Below are 20,380 nucleotides of genomic sequence, written 5' to 3'. Positions count from 1 at the left end.
TTTGTGAGAAACATCTTCACCCTTAAATAAAGATTTTCTTAATTCCTTACCTGTGTGCTAATTAGATATCACCTTGTTTTCACATTAAACAGACTTCCACATGAGAAAACAGCAAAGATGCAGTGGCGTTAATGTTTCCTGGTGTCAACCTGTATTATTTCCGTAGATATTGAAATGAGGATGCATCTTGCTGCCTTTCCAATGAAGCAAGTTTAATTTAGTAATAGGTGAAAAACCATCCCTACAAAGATGTTAATCAGATACTTGGCTTTGTGGACACTTTTCAGAGAACAAATTTGTTATCATAAAAATAAAGCCAGAAAATGAAGAGCTGTTTAATCACTCAATTGGATTTTTCTGCCAGCATTTTTCTTTTTCTCTGCAACCCACTGCTAAATTGTGCTTCCTAGCTGTTTTTTTATAAAATCACTTAATCAAATCTAACTCTGATTACATCAGAGAAGGCCAGGTACCCTACACCATAAGAGGGGGTTTGCAATTTTGACTTGTCTACTTAAATATCACCAAAATCTGATCACAAGGTCAATTACGTCCCTGGGTGGGATTGAACCACCAACCTTTTGATTAATAGCTGAACACACTAACCGATTGCGCCACAGAGACACTTTGCAAAAACTATATACTGACAAAGACTAATAAGCATTCATCTAGAACGTTTCCTAGAAAAACTTTAAAAAGTCAATAATCTGGAGAGTTTTTGTAAGATGTTTCTTCCAGCAACCAATGAAGAAACACATTGGTACTTTCGCATGATGAGTGAGTGCTTCAGGATCTCTTGCACTTACATGTGCAGCAGAGTACTGCAATGGAAGCATGCTGGGCCCATAACCCAGAGGTAGGCAGATTGAAACTATCCTTTGCTATATGCATTTTTTTTTTGTTCATTAAAGTAATCCAAAACTGGGATTGATATTTTAGCTTTTATTTTTACTTAAAGTACAATAACTTTTACCATTTTAATTTGTTTTAATAGTATATTGACAGTATTGTTTTCTTTCAAAAATCAACTTACTTTTCTTTACCCTATTATTAAAATGGTAATTGACAAAAACAAACTACATTGTCACCAGAAGAGCAATACAAAATGTACAAGTGATATATTAAAATCATCTTTCCAGCTTGAATTTCAATGATGCATTGGGGCAACAATTTTGTGAGAAACATCTTCACCCTTAAATAAAGATTTTCTTAATTCCTTACCTGTGTGCTAATTAGATATCACCTTGTTTTCACATTAAACAGACTTCCACATGAGAAAGCAGCAAGGATGCAGTGGCGTTAATGTTTCCTGGTGTCAACCTGTATTATTTCAGTAGATATTGAAATGAGGATGCATCTTGCTGCCTTTCCAATGAAGCAAGTTTAATTTAGTAATAGGTGAAAAACCATCCCTACAAATATGTTAATCAGATACTTGGCTTTGTGGACACTTTTCAGAGAACAAATTAGTTAGCATAAAAATAAAGCCAGAAAATGAAGAGCTGTTTAATCACTCAATTGGATTTTTCTGCCAGCATATTTCTTTTTCTCTGCAACCCACTGCTAAATTGTGCTTCCTAGCTGTTTTTATAAAATCACTGAATCAAATCTAACTCTGATTACATCAGAGAAGGCCAGGTACCCTACACCATAACAGGGGGTTTGAAATTTTGACTTGTCTACTTAAAGATCACCAAAATCTGATAACAAGGTCAATTAAGTCCCTGGGTGGAATTGAACCACCAACCTTTTGGTTAATAGCCTTACACACTAACTGATTGCGCCACAGCGACACTTTGCAAAAGTAGTTACTGACAAAGGCTAATAAGCATTCATCTAGAACGATTCCTAGAAACATTTTAAAAAGTCAATAATGTGGAGAGTTTTTGTAAGATGTTTCTTCCATCAACCAATGAAGAAACACATTGGTACTTTCCCATGATGAGTGAGTGCTTCAGGATCTCTTGCACTTACATGTGCAGCAGAGTACTGTAATGGAAGCATGCTGGGTCCATAACCCAGAGGTAGGCAGATTGAAACTATCCTCTGCTATATGCATTTTTTTTGTTAATTAAAGTAATCCAAAACTGGGATTGATATTTTTGCTCTTTTATTTTTACTTAAAGTACAATAACTTTTACCATTTTAATTTGTTTTAATAGTATATTGACAGTATTGTTTTCTTTCAAAAATCCAATTAATTTTCTTTACCCGATTATTAAAATGGTAATTGACAAAAGCAAACTACATTGTCACCAGAAGAGCAATACAAAATGTACAAGTGATATATTAAAATCATCTTTCCAGCTTGAATTTCAATGATGCATTGGGGCAACGATTTTGTGAGAAACATCTTCACCCTTAAATAAAGATTTTCTTAATTCCTTACCTGTGTGCTAATTAGATATCTCCTTGATTTCACATTAAACAGACTTCCACATGAGAAAGCAGCAAGGATGCAGTGGCGTTGATGTTTCCTGGTGTCAACCTGTATTATTTCAGTAGATATTGAAATGAGGATGCATCTTGCTGCCTTTCCAATTAAGCAAGTTTAATTTAGTAATAGGTGAAAAACCATCCCTACAAAGATGTTAATCAGATACTTGGCTTTGTGGACACTTTTCAGAGAACAAATTTGTTAGCATAAAAATAAAGCCAGAAAATGAAGAGCTGTTTAATCACTCAATTGGATTTTTTTGCCAGCATATTTCTTTTTCTCTGCAACCCACTGCTAAATTGTGCTTCCTAGCTATTTTTATAAAATCACTGAATCAAATCTAACTCTGATTACATCAGAGAAGGCCAGGTACCCTACACCATAACAGGGGTTTTTGAAATTTTGACTTGTCTACTTAAAGATCAACAAAATCTGATAACAAGGTCAATTACGTCCCTGGGTGGGATTGAACCACCAACCTTTTGGTTAATTGCCGTACACACTAACTGATTGCGCCACAGCGATACTTTTCAAAAGTACATACTGACAAAGGCTAATAAGCATTCATCTAGAACGTTTCCTATAAAAACTTTAAATAGTCAATAATCTGGAGAGTTTTTGTAAGATGTTTCTTCCATCAACCAATGAAGAAACACATTGGTACTTTCCCATGATGAGTGAGTGCTTCAGGATCTCTTGCACTTACATGTGCAGCAGAGTACTGTAATGGAAGCATGCTGGGTCCATAACCCAGAGGTAGGCAGATTGAAACTATCCTCTGCTATATGCATTTTTTTTGTTAATTAAAGTAATCCAAAACTGGGATTGACATTTTTGCTCTTTTATTTTTACTTAAAGTACAATAACTTTTACCATTTTAATTTGTTTTAATAGTATATTGACAGTATTGTTTTCTTTCAAAAATCCAATTAATTTTCTTTACCCGATTATTAAAATGGTAATTGACAAAAACAAACTACATTGTCACCAGAAGAGCAATACAAAATGTACAAGTGATATATTAAAATCATCTTTCCAGCTTGAATTTCAATGACGCATTGGGGCAACGATTTTGTGAGAAACATCTTCACCCTTAAATAAAGATTTTCTTAATTCCTTACCTGTGTGCTAATTAGATATCACCTTGTTTTCACATTAAACAGACTTCCATATGAGAAAACAGCAAAGATGCAGTGGCTTGGATTTTTGAAAGAAAACAATACTGTCAATATACTATTAAAACAAATTAAAATGGTAAAAGTTATTGTACTTTAAGTAAAAATAAAAGCTAAAATATCAATCCCAGTTTTGGATTACTTTAATGAACAAAAAAATAATGCATATAGCAAAGGATAGTTTCAATCTGCCTACCTCTGGGTTATGGGCCCAGCATGCTTCCATTGCAGTACTCTGCTGCACATGTAAGTGCAAGAGATCCTGAAGCACTCACTCATCATGCGAAAGTACCAATGTGTTTCTTCATTGGTTGCTGGAAGAAACATCTTACAAAAACTCTCCAGATTATTGACTTTTTAAAGTTTTTCTAGGAAACGTTCTAGATGAATGCTTATTAGTCTTTGTCAGTATGTACTTTTTGCAAAGTGTCTCTGTGGCGCAATCGGTTAGTGTGTTCAGCTATTTATCAAAAGGTTGGTGGTTCAATCCCACCCAGGGACGTAATTGACCTTGTGATCAGATTTTGGTGATATTTAAGTAGACAAGTCAAAATTGCAAACCCCCTCTTATGGTGTAGGGTACCTGGCCTTCTCTGATGTAATCAGAGTTAGATTTGATTAAGTGATTTTATAAAAAAAAACAGCTAGGAAGCACAATTTAGCAGTGGGTTGCAGAGAAAAAGAAAAATGCTGGCAGAAAAATCCAATTGAGTGATTAAACAGCTCTTCATTTTCTGGCTTTATTTTTATGATAACAAATTTGTTATCTGAAAAGTGTCCACAAAGCCAAGTATCTGATTAACATCTTTGTAGGGATGGTTTTTCACCTATTACTAAATTAAACTTGCTTCATTGGAAAGGCAGCAAGATGCATCCTCATTTCAATATCTACGGAAATAATACAGGTTGACACCAGGAAACATTAACGCCACTGCATCTTTGCTGTTTTCTCATGTGGAAGTCTGTTTAATGTGAAAACAAGGTGATATCTAATTAGCACACAGGTAAGGAATTAAGAAAATCTTTATTTAAGGGTGAAGATGTTTCTCACAAAATCGTTGCCCCAATGCATCATTGAAATTCAAGCTGGAAAGATGATTTTAATATATCACTTGTACATTTTGTATTGCTCTTCTGGTGACAATGTAGTTTGTTTTTGTCAATTACCATTTTAATAATCGGGTAAAGAAAATTAATTGGATTTTTGAAAGAAAACAATACTGTCAATATACTATTAAAACAAATTAAAATGGTAAAAGTTATTGTACTTTAAGTAAAAATAAAAGAGCAAAAATATCAATCCCAGTTTTGGATTACTTTAATTAACAAAGAAAAATGCATATAGCAGAGGATAGTTTCAATCTGCCTACCTCTGGGTTATGGATTATGGACCCAGCACTTCCATTACAGTACTCTGCTGCACATGTAAGTGCAAAAGATCCTGAAGCACTCACTCATCATGGGAAAGTACCAATGTGTTTCTTCATTGGTTGATGGAAGAAACATCTTACAAAAACTCTCCACATTATTGACTTTTTAAAATGTTTCTAGGAATCGTTCTAGATGAATGCTTATTAGCCTTTGTCATTATGGACTTTTGCAAAGTGTTGCTGTGGCGCAATCAGTAAGGCTATTAACCAAAAGGTTGGTGGTTCAATCCCACCCAGGGACTTAATTGACCTTGTTATCAGATTTTGGTGATCTTTAAGTAGACAAGTCAAAATTTCAAACCCCCTGTTATGGTGTAGGGTACCTGGCCTTCTCTGATGTAATCAGAGTTAGATTTGATTCAGTGAATTTATAAAAACAGCTAGGAAGCACAATTTAGCAGTGGGTTGCAGAGAAAAAGAAATATGCTGGCAGAAAAATCCAATTGAGTGATTAAACAGCTCTTCATTTTCTGGCTTTATTTTATGCTAACAAATTTGTGCTCTGAAAAGTGTCCACAAAGCCAAGTATCTGATTAACACCTTTGTAGGGATGGTTTTTCACCTATTATTAAATTAAACTTGCTTCATTGGAAAGGCAGCAAGTGATGTCATCCAAGCAGTGGGTCAAAGTTGGCTTCAAACCTCGTCTGCTTATGAAAAGAGAAAAGGGGTATGCAGGGCATGGCGGCCTTTTGCGGTGCTTGGATGACCCCTAGTTCGCATTAAATAATGCAGTCGAGTTTCCCACATTTGGGGAAATCACAGGGGTCAGCATACCCAGAATGCAATGAATGAACCGCTCCCTGGGAGAACAGTCTTCATGACCATGGTATCTCCTATGCAAAATAAGTATGATTTGGGATAGGGCTGGGGAGGGCCTCTGCTCAGGCACATCTCTGTCAAGTAAAGGAGATTCAACTGAGGCAGCACAAGGGAACTCTCATCTGGGGACAACAACTGCAGGGAGAACACATATTTTCAGATGAACATGGGAGGGCAGAAGGCTGCCTAATACTGAAGCACCCCCAAACAACAAACCAAATGCAACAACTAGTGCAAGCATTCCTGGGGGAAGGCCTGCAGCAGATGGATTTGCATATGGCGATGTCATCCAAGCAGTGGGTCAAAGTTGGCTTCAACCCTCGTCTGCATATGAAAAGAGAAAAGGGGCGTGCAGGGCATGGCGGCCTTTTGCGGCACTTGGATGACCCCTAGTTCACATTTCTTGCAGCAGCTGGGCACTGTAACAGCTCCAGAGCTGCTCTGTATGGCAAGTAAAAGGGTGTGGGCCCTGCAGCACTACCTGTAGTTCGCATTGTGCGAGACCCCTAGTTCGCATTAAACACCCCCACCCTCCTTCGGTGTGGGGCTCATGTTGGCCATGCCCCAGCCCCTGAAGCATTCACGCTGATTTCTTGCAGCAGCTGGGCACTGTAACAGCTCAAGAGCTGCTCTGTAAGGCAAGTAAAAGGGTGTGGGCCCTGCAGCACTACCTGTAGTTTGCATTGTGCTTTGGAAGGCACAAAGTAAGCAGACGGGAGGAGAAGTCAGGATAGTGCACAAGGGTATAGACGGGAGGGGCTCAAGAAAAAAGAAGTGGAAACAGACAGCAAACTAGGCTTCCAATGCACAATGCAAACTACAGGTAGTGCTGCAGGGCCCACACCCTTTTACTTGCCTTACAGAGCAGCTCTGGAGCTGTTTAATCACTCAATTGGATTTTTCTGCCAGCATAATTTTTCTCTTACGTCCTAGAGGATGCTGGGGACTCCGTAAGGACCATGGGGGATAGACGGGCTCCGCAGGAGACATGGGCACTTTAAGAAAGACTTTAGATCTGGGTGTGCACTGGCTCCTCCCTCTATGCCCCTCCTCCAGACCTCAGTTTACTACTGTGCCCAGAGGAGACTGGGTGCTTTTCAGGGAGCTCTCCTGAGTTTCCTGACAGAAAGTATATTTGTTAGATTTTTTTATTTTCAGGGAGCCTGCTGGCAACAGACTCTCTGCATCGAGGGGCGGAGGGGAGAGATGCACACCTACTTCTGTGAGTTGATAGGCTCTGCTTCTTAGGCTACTGTACAGCATTAGCTCCAGAGGGATCGGTACGCAGGTCTCACCCTCGCCGTCCGTCCCAGCGCCGCGCCGCCGTCCCCCTCGCAGAGCCGGAAGATAGAAGCCGGGTGAGTATGAGAAGAAAAGAAGACTTCAGAGGCGGCGGAAGACTTCATGATCTTCACTGAGGTAACGCACAGCAGTAAAGCTGTGCTCCATTGCTCCCATACACCTCTCACACGGCAGTCAGTGTAAGGGTGAAGGGCGCAGGGGGGACGCCCTGGGCAGCAATATAGACCTCTCTTTGGCAAATTAAATATATATGCAGCTAGGCACTGTATATATATATATAAGAGCCCCCGCCATTTTTTTACTATATTTGAGCGGGACAGAAGCCCGTCGCTGAGGGGGTGGGGCTTCTCCCTCAGCACTCACCAGCGCCATTTTCTCCACGGCACCGCTGAGGGGAAGCTCCACGGACTCTCCCCTGCTTATACCACGGTAGAAAGAGGGTCTTAAAGAAGAGGGGGGCACATAATTAGGCGCATATATATATGGAAATACAGCGCTACTGGGTAAACATAAAATTATTGTGTTTTTTTCCTGGGTCATATAGCGCTGGGGTGTGTGCTGGCATACTCTCTCTCTCTGTCTCTCCAAAGGGCCTTGTTGGGGAACTGTCCTCAGATAAGAGGATTCCCTGAGTGTATGGTGTGTCGGTACACGTGTGTCGACATGTCTGAGGTAGAAGGCTCTCCTAGAGAGGAGCAGGAGCAAATTAATGTGGTGTCTCCATCGACAACGCCGACACCTGACTGGATGGATATGTGGAATGTTTTAAGTGCTAATGTAAACTTATTACACAAGAGATTAGACAAAGCTGAAGCTAGGGAACAGTCAGGGAGTCAACCCATGCCTGTCCCTATGTCGCAGGGACCTTCGGGTCTCAAAAGCGCCCACTATCCCAAATAGTTGACACAGATACCGACACGGATTCTGACTCCAGTGTCGACTACTATGATGCAAAGTTACAGCCAAAATTGGCTAAATGTATTCGATATATGATTATTGCACTAAAAGATGTTTTGCACATCACAGAGTCCCCTGTCCCTGACACGAGGGTACACATGTATAAGGGAAAGAAACCTGAGATAACCTTTCCCCCCTCACATGAGTTGAACGAATTATGTGAAAAAGCTTGGGAATCTCCAGACAAAAAGCTGCAGATTCCCAAAAGGATTCTTATGGCGTATCCTTTCCCGCCAATGGACAGGATACGGTGGGAATCCTCCCCTAGGGTGGATAAAGCATTGACACGCTTATCCAAAAAGGTAGCGCTGCCATCCCAGGATACGGCTACCATCAGGGACCCTGCTGACCGCAAGCAGGAGGTTACCCTAAAGTCCATTTACACACATTCTGGTACCTTACTCAGACCGGCAATTGCGTCGGCCGGGGTTGTAGCGCGGTGGCAGCATGGACAGATACCTTATCAGCAGAGATTGAGACCCTAGATAAGGATGCTATGTTATTGACCATAGGGCATATAAAAGATGCTGTCCTATATATGAGAGATGCTCAAAGTGACATTAGTCTACTGGGTTCTAGAATAAACGCTATGTCGATTTCTGCTAGATGAGTCCTATGGACCCGGCAATGGACAGGTGATGCCGACTCAAAAAGGCATATGGAGGTTTTACCTTACAGGGGTGAGGAATTGTTTGGGGAAGGTCTCTCGGACCTAGTCTCCACAGCTACAGCTGGTAAATCAAATTTTTTGCCTTATATTCCCTCACAGCCTAAGAAAGCACCACATTATCAAATGCAGTCCTTTTGATCACAGAGAAACAAGAAAGTACGAGGTGCGTCGTTTCTTGCCAGAGGTAAGGGCAGAGGGAAGAAGCTGCACAACACAGCTAGTTCCCAGGAACAGAAGTCCTCCCCGGCCTCTACAAAATCCACTGCATGACGCTGGGGCTCCGCTAAAGGAGTCCGCCCAGTTGGGGGCACGTCTTCGAGTTTTCAGCCACATCTGGGTTCATTCGCAGGTGGATCCCTAGGCAATAGAAATTGTTTCTCAGGGTTACAAGCTGAAATTCGAAGAGGTGCCTCCTCGCCGGTTTTTCAAATCGGCCCTACCATCTTCTCCCCAGGAAAGGGAGATAGTGTTAAATGCAATTCACAAATTGTATCTTCAACAGGTGGTGGTCAAGGTTCCCCTGCTTCAACAAGGAAAGGGAAATTATTCGACCCTGTTTGTAGTCCCAAAACCGGACGGTTTGGTCAGACCCATATTAAATTTAAAATCCCTGAACCTATACTTGAAAAGGTTCAAGTTCAAGATGGAATCGCTAAGAGCGGTCATCGCCAGCCTAGAAGGGGGGGATTTTATGATATCTCTGGACATAAAGGATGCATACCTTCATGTACTCATTTATCCACCTCATCAGGCGTACCTAAGATTTGCGGTACAGTATTGTCATTACCAATTTCAGACGTTGCCGTTTGGTCTCTCCAGAATTTTCTCCAAGAATTTTCACCAAGGTAATGACGGAAATTATGGTGCTCCTGCGAAAGCAAGGTGTCACAATTATCCCGTACTTGAACGATCTCCTCATAAAAGCGAGATCAAGAGAGCAGTTGCTGAACAGCGTATAACTTTCACTGAAGGTGTTACAGCAACACGGCTGGATTCTCAATATCCCGAAGTCGCAGTTGGTTCCTACGACTCGTCTGACTTTGCTTGGGCATTATTCTGGATACGGACCAGAAAAGGGTTTATCTTCCGATAGAAAAGGCCCAGGAACTCATGACTCTGGTCAGGAACCTATTGAAACCAAAACAGGTGTCAGTGCATCACTGCACTCGAGTCCTGGGAATGATGGTGGCATCATACGAGGCCATTCCCTTCGGCAGGTTCTATGCGAGGATCTTGCAATGGGACCTACTGGACAAGTGGTCCGGGTCACATCTACAGATTCATCAGTTGATCACCCTGTCCCCCAGGGCCAGGGTATCTCTCCTGTGGTGGCTGCAGAGTGCTCACCTTCTAGAGGGCCGCAGGTTCGGCATTCAGGACTGGATCCTGGTGACCACGAACGCGAGCCTCCGAGGTTGGGGAGCAGCCACACAGGGAAGAAATTTCCAAGGTCTTTGGTCAAGTCAGGAGACTTGTCTTCACATCAACATCCTGGAGCTAAGGGCCATATACAACGCCCTATGTCAAGCGGAGACCTTACTTCGCGACCAACCAGTTCTGATCCAGTCAGACAACGTCACCGCAGTAGTTCATGTAAACCGCCAAGGCGGCACAAGGAGCAGAGTGGCGATGGCGGAAGCCACCAGAATTCTTCGCTGGACGGAGAATCATGTAAGCGCACTGTCAGCAGTGTTCATTCCGGGAGTGGACAACTGGGAAGCAGACTTCCTCAGCAGACACAACCTACATCCAGGAGAGTGGGGACTCCATCAGGAAGTCTTCGCACAGATTGCAAGTCGGTGGGGACTGTTCCAGATAGACATGATGGCGTCCCGCCTCAACAAAAAGCTACAGAGGTATTGCACCAGGTCAAGAGACCCTCAGGCAGTAGCTGTAGACGCCCTAGTGACACCGTGGGTGTTCCGGTCGGTCTATGTATTTCCTCCTCTACCTCTCATACCCAAGGTGTTGATAATAGTAAGAAAAAGAGGAGTAAGAACAATTCTCATTGTTTCAGATTGGCCGCGAAGGACCTGGTATCCAGATCTGCAGGAAATGCTCACAGAAGATCCGTGGCCACTTCCTCTAAGACAGGACCTGTTGCAACAGGGGCCCTGTCTGTTCCAAGACTTACCGCGGCTGCGTTTGACGGCATGGCGGTTGAACGCCGGATCCTAGCGGAAAAGGGTATTCCAGATGAGGTCATTCCTACGCTAATAAAGGCTAGGAAGGACGTGACATCTAAACATTATCACTGTATATGGCGAAAATATGTTTCTTGGTGTGAGGCCAGGAATGCTCATACGGAAGAATTCCACCTGGGCCACTTCCTTCACTTCCTACAAACTGGAGTGAATTTGGGCCTAAAATTAGGCTCTATTAAGGTTCAGATTTTGGCCTTATCCATTTTCTTTCAAAAGGAATTGGCCTCTCTTCCTGAAGTAAGTACAAACTTTTGTGAAGGGAGTACTGCATATTCAGCCTCCTTTTGTACCTCCGGTGGTCCCTTGGGACCTTAACGTGGTGTTAAGGTTATGGTTTGAACCACTTAAAATGGTGGAGTTTAAATATCTCACTTGGAAGGTGGTCATGTTATTAGCCTTGGCTTCCGCTAGGCGAGTGTCGGAATTAGCAGCTTTATCACATAAAATCCCCTATCTGGTTTTCCATATGGATAGAGCGGAATTGCAGACCCGTCCTCAATTCCTGCTAAAAGTGGACTCATCCTTTCATATGAACCAACCTATCGTGATGCCTGTGGCTACGCGTGACTTGGAGGATTCCGAGTCCCTTGATGTGGTCAGGGCTTTGAAAATTTACGTGGCCAGAACGGCTAGAGTCAGAAAAACAGAAGCACTGTTTGTCCTGTATGCAGCCAACAAGATTGGCACCCCTGCTTCAAAGCAGACTATTGCTCTCTGGATCTGTAACACGATTCAGCAGGCGCATTCTATGGCGGGATTGCCGTTGCCTAATTCAGTCAAGGCCCATTCCACTAGGAAGGTGGGCTCTTCTTGGGCAGCTGCCCGAGGGGTCTCGGCACTACAGCTGTGCCGAGCTGCTACTTGGTCGGGTTCAAACACCTTTGCAAAGTTCTATAAGTTTGATACCCTGGCTGAGGAGGACCTCCTGTTTGCTCAATCGGTGCTGCAGAGTCATCCGCAGGAGCCCGTTTGGGAGCTTTGGTATAATCCCCATGGTCCTTACGGAGTCCCCAGCATCCTCTAGGACGTAAGAGAAAATAAGATTTTAAACCTACCGGTAAATCTTTTTCTCGTAGTCCGTAGAGGATGCTGGGTGCCCGTCCCAAGTGCGGACTACTTCTGCAAGACTTGTATATAGTTATTGCTTACATAAGGGTTATATGTTAGTTTTCATCGGTCTTGGACTGATGCTATGTTGTTTTCATACTGTTAACTGGGTAGTATATCACAAGTTATACGGTGTGATTGGTGTGGCTGGTATGAATCTTGACCTTGGATTAACAAAAATCCTTTCCTCGTACTGTCCGTCTCCTCTGGGCACAGTTTCTCTAACTGAGGTATGGAGGAGGGGCATAGAGGGAGGAGCCAGTGCACACCCAGATCTAAAGTCTTTCTTAAAGTGCCCATGTCTGCTGCGGAGCCCGTCTATCCCCCATGGTCCTTACGGAGTCCCCATCATCCTCTACGGACTACGAGAAAAATTTTTTACCGGTAGGTTTAAAATGTTATTTTTTTCTCTGCAACCCACTGCTAAATTGTGCTTCCTAGCTGTTTTTTATAAAATCACTTAATTAAATCTAACTCTGATTATGTCAGAGAAGGCCAGGTACCCTACACCATAAGAGGGGGTTTGAAATTTTGACTTGTCTACTTAAAGATCACCAAAATCTGATCACAAGGTCAATTACATCCCTGGGTGGGATTGAACCACCAACCTTTTGGTTAATAGCCCATGTAAGTGAAAGAGATCCTGAAGCACTCACTCATCATGGGAAAGTACCAATGTGTTTCTTACAAAAATTCTCCAGATTATTGACTTTTTAAAGTTTTTCTAGGAAACGTTCTAGATGAATGCTTATTAGCCTTTGTCAGTATCTACTTTTGCAAGGTGTCTATGTGGCGCAATCGGTTAGCATGTTTGGCTTTTAACCAAAAGGTTGGTGGTTCAATCCCACCCAGGGATGTATTTGACCTTGTAATCAGATTTTGGTGATCTTTAAGTAGACAAGTCAAAATTTCAAACCCCCTCTTATGGTGTAGGGTACCTGGCCTTCTCTGATGTAATCAGAGTTAGATTTGATTAAGTGATTTTATAAAAAAACAGCTAGGAAGCACAATTTAGCAGTGGGTTGCAGAGAAAAAAAATTATGCTGGCAGAAAAGTCCAATTGAGTGACGAAACAGCTCTTCATTTTCTGATTTTATGTTTATGCTAACAAATTTGCTCTATGAAAAGTGTCCACAAAGCCAAGTCTCTGATTAACACCTTTGTAGGAATGGTTTTTCACCTATTACTGAATTAAACTTGCTTCATTGGAAAGGCAGCAAGATGCATCCTCATTTCAATGTCTACTGAAATAATACAGGTTGACACCAGGAAACATAAACGTCACTGCATCCTTGCTGCTTCCTCATGGGGAAGTCTGTTTAATGTGAAAACAAGGTGATATCTAATCAGCACACAGGTAAGGAATTAAGAAAATCTTTCTTTATGGGTGAAGATGTTTCTCACAAAATTGTTGTACCAAAGCATCATTGAATTTCAAGCTGGAAAGATGATTTTAATATATCACTTGTACATTTTGTACTGCTCTTCTGGTGACAATGTAGTTTGTTTTTGTCAATTACCATTTTAATAATAGGGTAAAGAAAATTAAGTGGATTTTTGAAAGAAAACAATACTGTCAATATACTATTAAAACAAATTAAAATGGTAAAAGTTATTGTACTTTAAGTAAAAATAAAAGAGCCAAAATATCAATCCCAGTTTTGGATTACTTTAATTAACAAAAAACAATGCATATAGCAGAGGATAGTTTCAATCTGCCTATCTCTGGGTTATGGGCCCAGCATGCTTCCGTTGCAGTACTTTGCTGCTCATGTAAGTGCAAGAGATCCTGAAGCACTCACTCATCATGGGAAAGTACCAATGTGTTTCTTACAAAAACTCTCCAGATTATTGACTTTTTAAAGTTTTTCTGGGAAACGTTCTAGATGAATGCTTATTAGCCTTTGTCAGTATATACTTTTACGAGGTGTCTCTGTGGTGCAATCGGTTAGCATGTTTGGCTATTAACCAAAAGGTTGGTGGTTCAATCCCACCCATGGATGTAATTGACCTTGTGATTAGATTTTGGTAATCTTTAAGTAGACAAGTCAAAATGTCAAACTCCCTCTTATGGTGTAGGGTACCTGGCCTTCTCTGATGTAATCAGAGTTAGATTTGATTAAGTGATTTTATAAAAAACAGCTAGGAAGCACAATTTAGCAGTGGGTTGCAGAGAAAAAAAATTATGCTGGCAGAAAAGTCCAATTGAGTGATTAAACAGCTCTTCATTTTCTGATTTTATGTTTATGCTAACAAATTTGCTCTCTGAAAAGTGTCCACAAAGCCAAGTCTCTGATTAACACCTTTGTAGGAATGGTTTTTCACCTATTACTGAATTAAACTTGCTTCATTGGAAAGGCAGCAAGATGCATCCTCATTTCAATGTCTACTGAAATAATACAGGTTGACACCAGGAAACATAAACGTCACTGCATCCTTGCTGCTTCCTCATGGGGAAGTCTGTTTAATGTGAAAACAAGGTGATATCTAATCAGCACACAGGTAAGGAATTAAGAAAATCTTTCTTTATGGGTGAAGATGTTTCTCAAAAAATTGTTGCACCAAAGCATCATTGAAATTCAAGTGGAAAGATGATTTTAATATATCACTTGTACATTTTGTACTGCTCTTCTGGTGACAATGTAGTTTGTTTTTGTCAATTACCATTTTAATAATAGGGTAAAGAAAATTAAGTGGATTTTTGAAAGAAAACAATACTGTCAATATACTATTAAAACAAATTAAAATGGTAAAAGTTATTGTACTTTAAGTAAAAATAAAAGAGCCAAAATATCAATCCCAGTTTTGGATTACTTTAATTAACAAAAAACAATGCATATAGCAGAAGATAGTTTCAATCTGCCTACCTCTGGGTTATGGGCCCAGCATGCTTCCGTTGCAGTACTCTGCTGCTTATGTAAGTGCAAGAGATCCTGAAGCACTCACTCATCATGGGAAAGTAGCAATGTGTTTCTTACAAAAACTCTCCAGATTATTGACTTTTTAAAGTTTTTCTAGGAAACGTTCTAGATTGATGCTTATTAGCCTTTGTCAGAATAAACTTTTACGAGGTGTCTCTGTGGTGCAATCGGTTAGCATGTTTGGCTATTAACCAAAAGGTTGGTGGTTCAATCCCACCCAGGGATGTAATTGACCTTGTGATCAGATTTTGGTGATCTTTAAGTAGACAAGTCAAAATTTCAAACCCCCTCTTATGATGTAGGGTACCTGGCCTTCTCTGATGTAATCAGAGTTAGATTTGATTAAGTGATTTTATAAAAAACAGCTAGGAAGCACAATTTAGCAGTGGGTTGCAGAGAAAAAAAAATTATGCTGGCAGAAAAGTCCAATTGAGTGATTAAACAGCTCTTCATTTTCTGACTTTATTTTTATGCTAACAAATTTGCTCTCTGAAAAGTGTCCACAAAGCCAAGTCTCTGATTAACACCTTTGTAGGAATGTTTTTTCACCTATTACTGAATTAAACTTGCTACATTGGAAAGGCAGCAAGATGCATCCTCATTTCAATGTCTACTGAAATAATACAGGTTGACACCAGGAAACATAAACGTTACTGCATCCTTGCTGCTTTCTCATGTGGAAGTCTGTTTAATGTGAAAACAAGGTAATATCTAATCAGCACACAGGTAAGGAATTAAGAAAATCTTTCTTTATGGGTGAAGATGTTTCTCACAAAATTGTTGTCCCAATGCATCATTGAAATTCAAGATGGAAGATGATTTTAATATATCACTTGTACATTTTGCATTGCTCTTCTGGTGACAATGTAGTTTGTTTTTGTCAATTACCATTTCAGTAATAGGGTAAAGAAAATTAAGTGCATTTTTTAAAGAAAACAATGCTGTCAATATACTATTAAAACAAATTAAAATGATAAAAGTTATTGTACTTTAAGTAAAAATAAAAGAGCCAAAATATCAATCCCAGTTTTTGATTACTTTAATTATAAAAAAAAAATGCACATAGCAGAGGATAGTTTCGATCAATCGACCTCTGGGTTATGGGCCTAGCATCCTTCCATTGCACTACTCTGCTGCTCATGGAAGTCCGAGAGATCCTGAAGACTAAATTGATTAAAGGCCTAAAAGTACTGGACTATAAGGAAAGACTTACTAGGCTGAATATGTATACACTAGAAAAGAGGTGCCTAAGAGGAGATATTATTAATATCTTCAAATATGTAAAGATACATAACAAAGAGTTATCAGAGGAATTATTTATTAAAAGAACACGTGGTCACTCGCTGCGACTGGAGGAAAGTTCAGAACGCAATGGAGGAAAGGGTTCTTAACTGTTAGGGCAATCAGGATGTGGAATTCCCTGCCAGGGAAGGTGGTAATGGCGGACTCTGTAATTGGATTTAAAAAAGGAATGGATACATTTCTGAATGAAAAAGCTATCCAAGGTTATAATACTTAAAATATCAACAAGGTTAATCCGGGGGTAACATGAGTTATAGTAGCTAACTAGTCATAAAACATTATTCAGCAAGTATGTAGAATCATCACAACTTAAAACAGGTTGAACACGATGGGCAATTTGCCTCTATTCAACCTCAAAAACTATGTTACTATATTACTGTAGTATACAGAACACCACAATGCAATGAGCAGTGATAGTGAGCACTGATGAGGATACTAGAACTGACACTGAGCAGCAAGATGCAGCACTGGACTATTAGTAATGTACTGTAGTATGCTGAGCACCACAATGCAGCACAAGACAATGAGCAGTGATACTGAGCACTGATGAGGATACTACTGAGAACTGACACTGAGCAGGAGAGACACACTACTAGTATTACTGAGCAGCAATAAGTAACCACTGATACTGAGCACTGATATTGAGATTTCCACTGAGAGAACATAGCCACGTCCTCTCCGCTCTCTCTTCAATGCACGAGTAAAAATGGCGGCAACGCGCAGCTCTATATATAATATCCGAATCTCGCGAGAATCCGACAGCGGGATGATGACATTTTCCCTTGTTCAGGTTTTCCGAGTCAGGCGGGAACAACCGAGCCTGCCTCAGACCAGTGTAAACAACGTGGAGTTCGTGGGGAATTCGGTTCTCGGAGAACCGAACCCGCTCCTCTCTACCTTATACCCATCAATTTTTTTTATTTTCAATCTAAGCCCCTGCAGTTTTCTGTAAGCATCTGCTTCGCTATCATGATCAACAAGTCACAAGGGCAAACACTCAGGGCTTGAGGCATAGATCTTTGGACCAGCTGCTACAAGCATGGCAGAGGTGTCACTATCACTGGTGACACCCAGAGAGGTGGCGAGGGAGATTGTAATGCAGTGCGTGCAAATAAGCAGCGCAATGGTAAAAAGGAGGCATGATTTCATAGGTAGGGGCGTGGCCTGGTGGCCTGAATCTACATTTTGTTGCTCCGGGTGTCCCGGGGGTTGGGGGCTGCACCCGGGGACTAGTGTGTAAGCGGTGCTGGCTCCTGCACAGTGACAGGGCATGGCCACCCAGTATGACACCTCCCTTCTTGACCATGCTGTAATTGCAGTCGCACTGCAGTTCAGCGTGATCATAAACAATGGTGTAGCCTCCTGCTGGTGCAGACTGTATGTGCGCGCAGGAAGCCGCCACCATTTTTGTGATCACAGCGGCTGAATGTGATGTCATACAGCCGCTGTGACCACGCCCCCTGTGTCTCCTCCATTGCAGACCCCATTTTGAAGCCTTGCCCCCGCACTGCTCCATCCCTGACTTGGAAATGGAGTGTTGCTGACCCCACTCTCCCCCCCTGCCCCGATTGACAGGCAGAGGCGATCGCATGCAGGCACATGCATATGCTCTTAGCAATTTTTGCAGTTGGATCGCTTATTGTGATTGCAATCCAACCTGAATCAGGCCCTATTACCTATCACAATGCGCTGCGGGCAGTACAAAATTGGGTTAATATAGGAGAAAAACCCCCAGACCTGTGCTCCTTAACTGTACCTGGTGGCTAGTGGAGCGGCTGCCCAGTAATCAGTGTCCACCCCAGTGCGCACACGGCCCACCCCCTACGGCCACGCTCCCCTTTATCAGCGGCCTCGTGATCCGGAAGGGCGGTGTGTGTGTGTGACTGACCTTAGGAAGAAACCGGAGCCTCCGCTGCAGTGACCCAGCAACCAGGGCACGGGAGTATACAGCGCCGCTGGGAGTGATGAAGCTGCAGTAAAGATGTCTATTAGACCTAGCCTGCTGCAGCCCTTGTAGATTATCATAAAACAAGTTCTTCTTTTCTTGTCAAAATTAATAGCTAAGAATAGGCTGCCTGAGGCAGGCCCCTGTTAAGTGGCCTGCTACTGAAGGCACCAACTACAAACTGAGCTCCCTGTTCATGGAAGCGGGGTTATAGAGGAGGATGCGCTGAGCATCTTGGGAACAGTCAAAAGCTTTGAGCCGGTTGGTGCCTCAGATCAAGATCCTACTCTACACCCCAATGTGAATCCTTGTGGAGTCCAGTGTACCCCACAGAAGAAATTAATGTGTCACACCCATTGGCAGCAACCTAAGAATAGCTGCTGACGGGCACAATTGAGAAAGGAAGGGGGGGGGGGGCATTTGAATCCAGCACATAGATGCGATTCAAATATGTAATTTGTACCTTCCTATTTTAAAATATAATGGATGAACCTCACCCTGTGAGAACAATCTTCATGATCAAGAGATCTAATATGTAAAATAAGTATGAGTTGGGATAGGGCTGGGGAGGGTGGCAGCTCGGGCAGCCCCTCCCCCGTCAAGTTAAGGAGATTCAACTGAGGAAGCACAAGGGAACTCTCGTCTGGGGACAACAACTGCAGGGAGACCACATCTTTTCAGATGAACATGGGAGGGCGGAAGGCTGCCTAATACTTAAGCACCATCAAATATCAAACCATATCCAACAACTAGTACAAGCATTCCTGGGGGAAGGTCTGCAGCAGACGGATTTGCATACGGTGATGTCATCCAAGCAGTCGGCCAAAGTTGGCTGGAACCCTCATCTGCATATAAAAAGAGAAAAGGGGCATGCAGGGCATGGCGGCCTTTTGCAGTGCTTGGATGACCCCTAGTTCGCATTAAACACCCCCACCCTCCTTTGGTGTGGGGCTCATGTTGGCCATGCCCCATCCCCTGAAGCATTCATGCTGATTTCTTGCAACAGCTGGGCACTGTAACAGCTCCAGAGCTGCTCTGTAAGGCAAGTAAAAGGGTGTGGGCCCTGCAGCACCACCTGTAGTTCGCATTGTGCGTTGGAAGGCACAAAGTAAGCAGACGGGAGGAGAAGTCAGGATAGTACACAAGGGCATCCTTTTTTCTTAGTCCATAGAGGATGCTGGGGTCACATTAAGAACCATGGGGTATAGACGGGATCCGCAAGAGACATGGGCACTTTAAGACTTTCAAAGGGTGTGAACTGGCTCCTCCCTCTTTGCCCCTCCTCCAGAATCCAGTTATAGGAACTGTGCCCAGGGAGACGGACATTTCGAGGAAAGGATTTATTGTTAAACTAAGGTGAGCATCTTACCAGCTCACACCTTAAGCATGCCGCAGAACGTGGCATTCAACAGAACACAAGCCAACGGCATGAACAATTGCAGCAAAAAGCTGACCAGAACCGTAACACAACATGTGTATAACCACAAGTAATAACTGCAGACACAGTATGGACTGGGACGGGTGCCCAGCATCCTCTACGTACTAAGAGAAAAGGATTTACCGGTAGGTATTAAAATCCTATTTTCTCATACGACCTAGAGGATGCTGGGGTCACATTAAGAACCATGGGGTTATACCAAAGCTCTTGAACGGGTGGGAGAGTGCGTACGACTCTGCAGCACCGAATGACCCAACTTGAGGTTATCATCAGCCAAGGTATCAAACTTGTAAAACTTAGCAAAAGTGTTTACTAAATAGCTGCTCTGCAAAGTTGCAATGCCGAGACTCCCCGACCAGCAGCCCAGGATGAACCCACCTTTCTAGTAGAATGGGTCTTCACCTAATTCAGTAACGGCAATCCTGCCGTGGAATGAGCATGCTGAATCTTACCACAGATCCAGCGCATAATGGTCTGCATGGAAGCAGGACACCCAATCCTGTTGGGAGCATACAGGACAAACAGAGCCTCTGTTTTCCTAATCTGAACCGTTCTGGTGACATAAATTTTCAAAGTTCTGACCACAGCCAGAGACTTTGACTCAACGAAGGTGTCAGTGGCCAAAGACACCATGTGGAAAGATGAACCACCTTTGGCAGAAATTGTTGAC

At 42.3% G+C, this 20,380-nt stretch overlaps 1 non-coding gene and 1 pseudogene across 1 annotated transcript; one reads left to right on the top strand and one right to left on the bottom strand.

Moving 5' to 3' along the window:
* Positions 1–5,716: 5,716 nt before the first annotated feature.
* Positions 5,717–5,895, bottom strand: LOC135049654 (U1 spliceosomal RNA; annotated as a pseudogene).
* Positions 5,896–15,177: 9,282 nt separating this feature from the next.
* Positions 15,178–15,251, top strand: TRNAN-AUU (transfer RNA asparagine (anticodon AUU)). The gene has a single exon. It is a non-coding gene; the product is annotated as a tRNA-Asn (tRNA).
* The last annotated feature ends 5,129 nt before the right edge of the window (positions 15,252–20,380 follow it).

This window comes from Pseudophryne corroboree, unplaced genomic scaffold, assembly GCF_028390025.1.
Source record: "Pseudophryne corroboree isolate aPseCor3 unplaced genomic scaffold, aPseCor3.hap2 scaffold_99, whole genome shotgun sequence".
In the NCBI taxonomy this organism is placed as follows: Eukaryota; Metazoa; Chordata; class Amphibia; order Anura; family Myobatrachidae; genus Pseudophryne; species Pseudophryne corroboree.
Note: the sequence above shows the minus strand (reverse complement) of the source record. Positions and strands in the feature narration are given on the sequence as shown.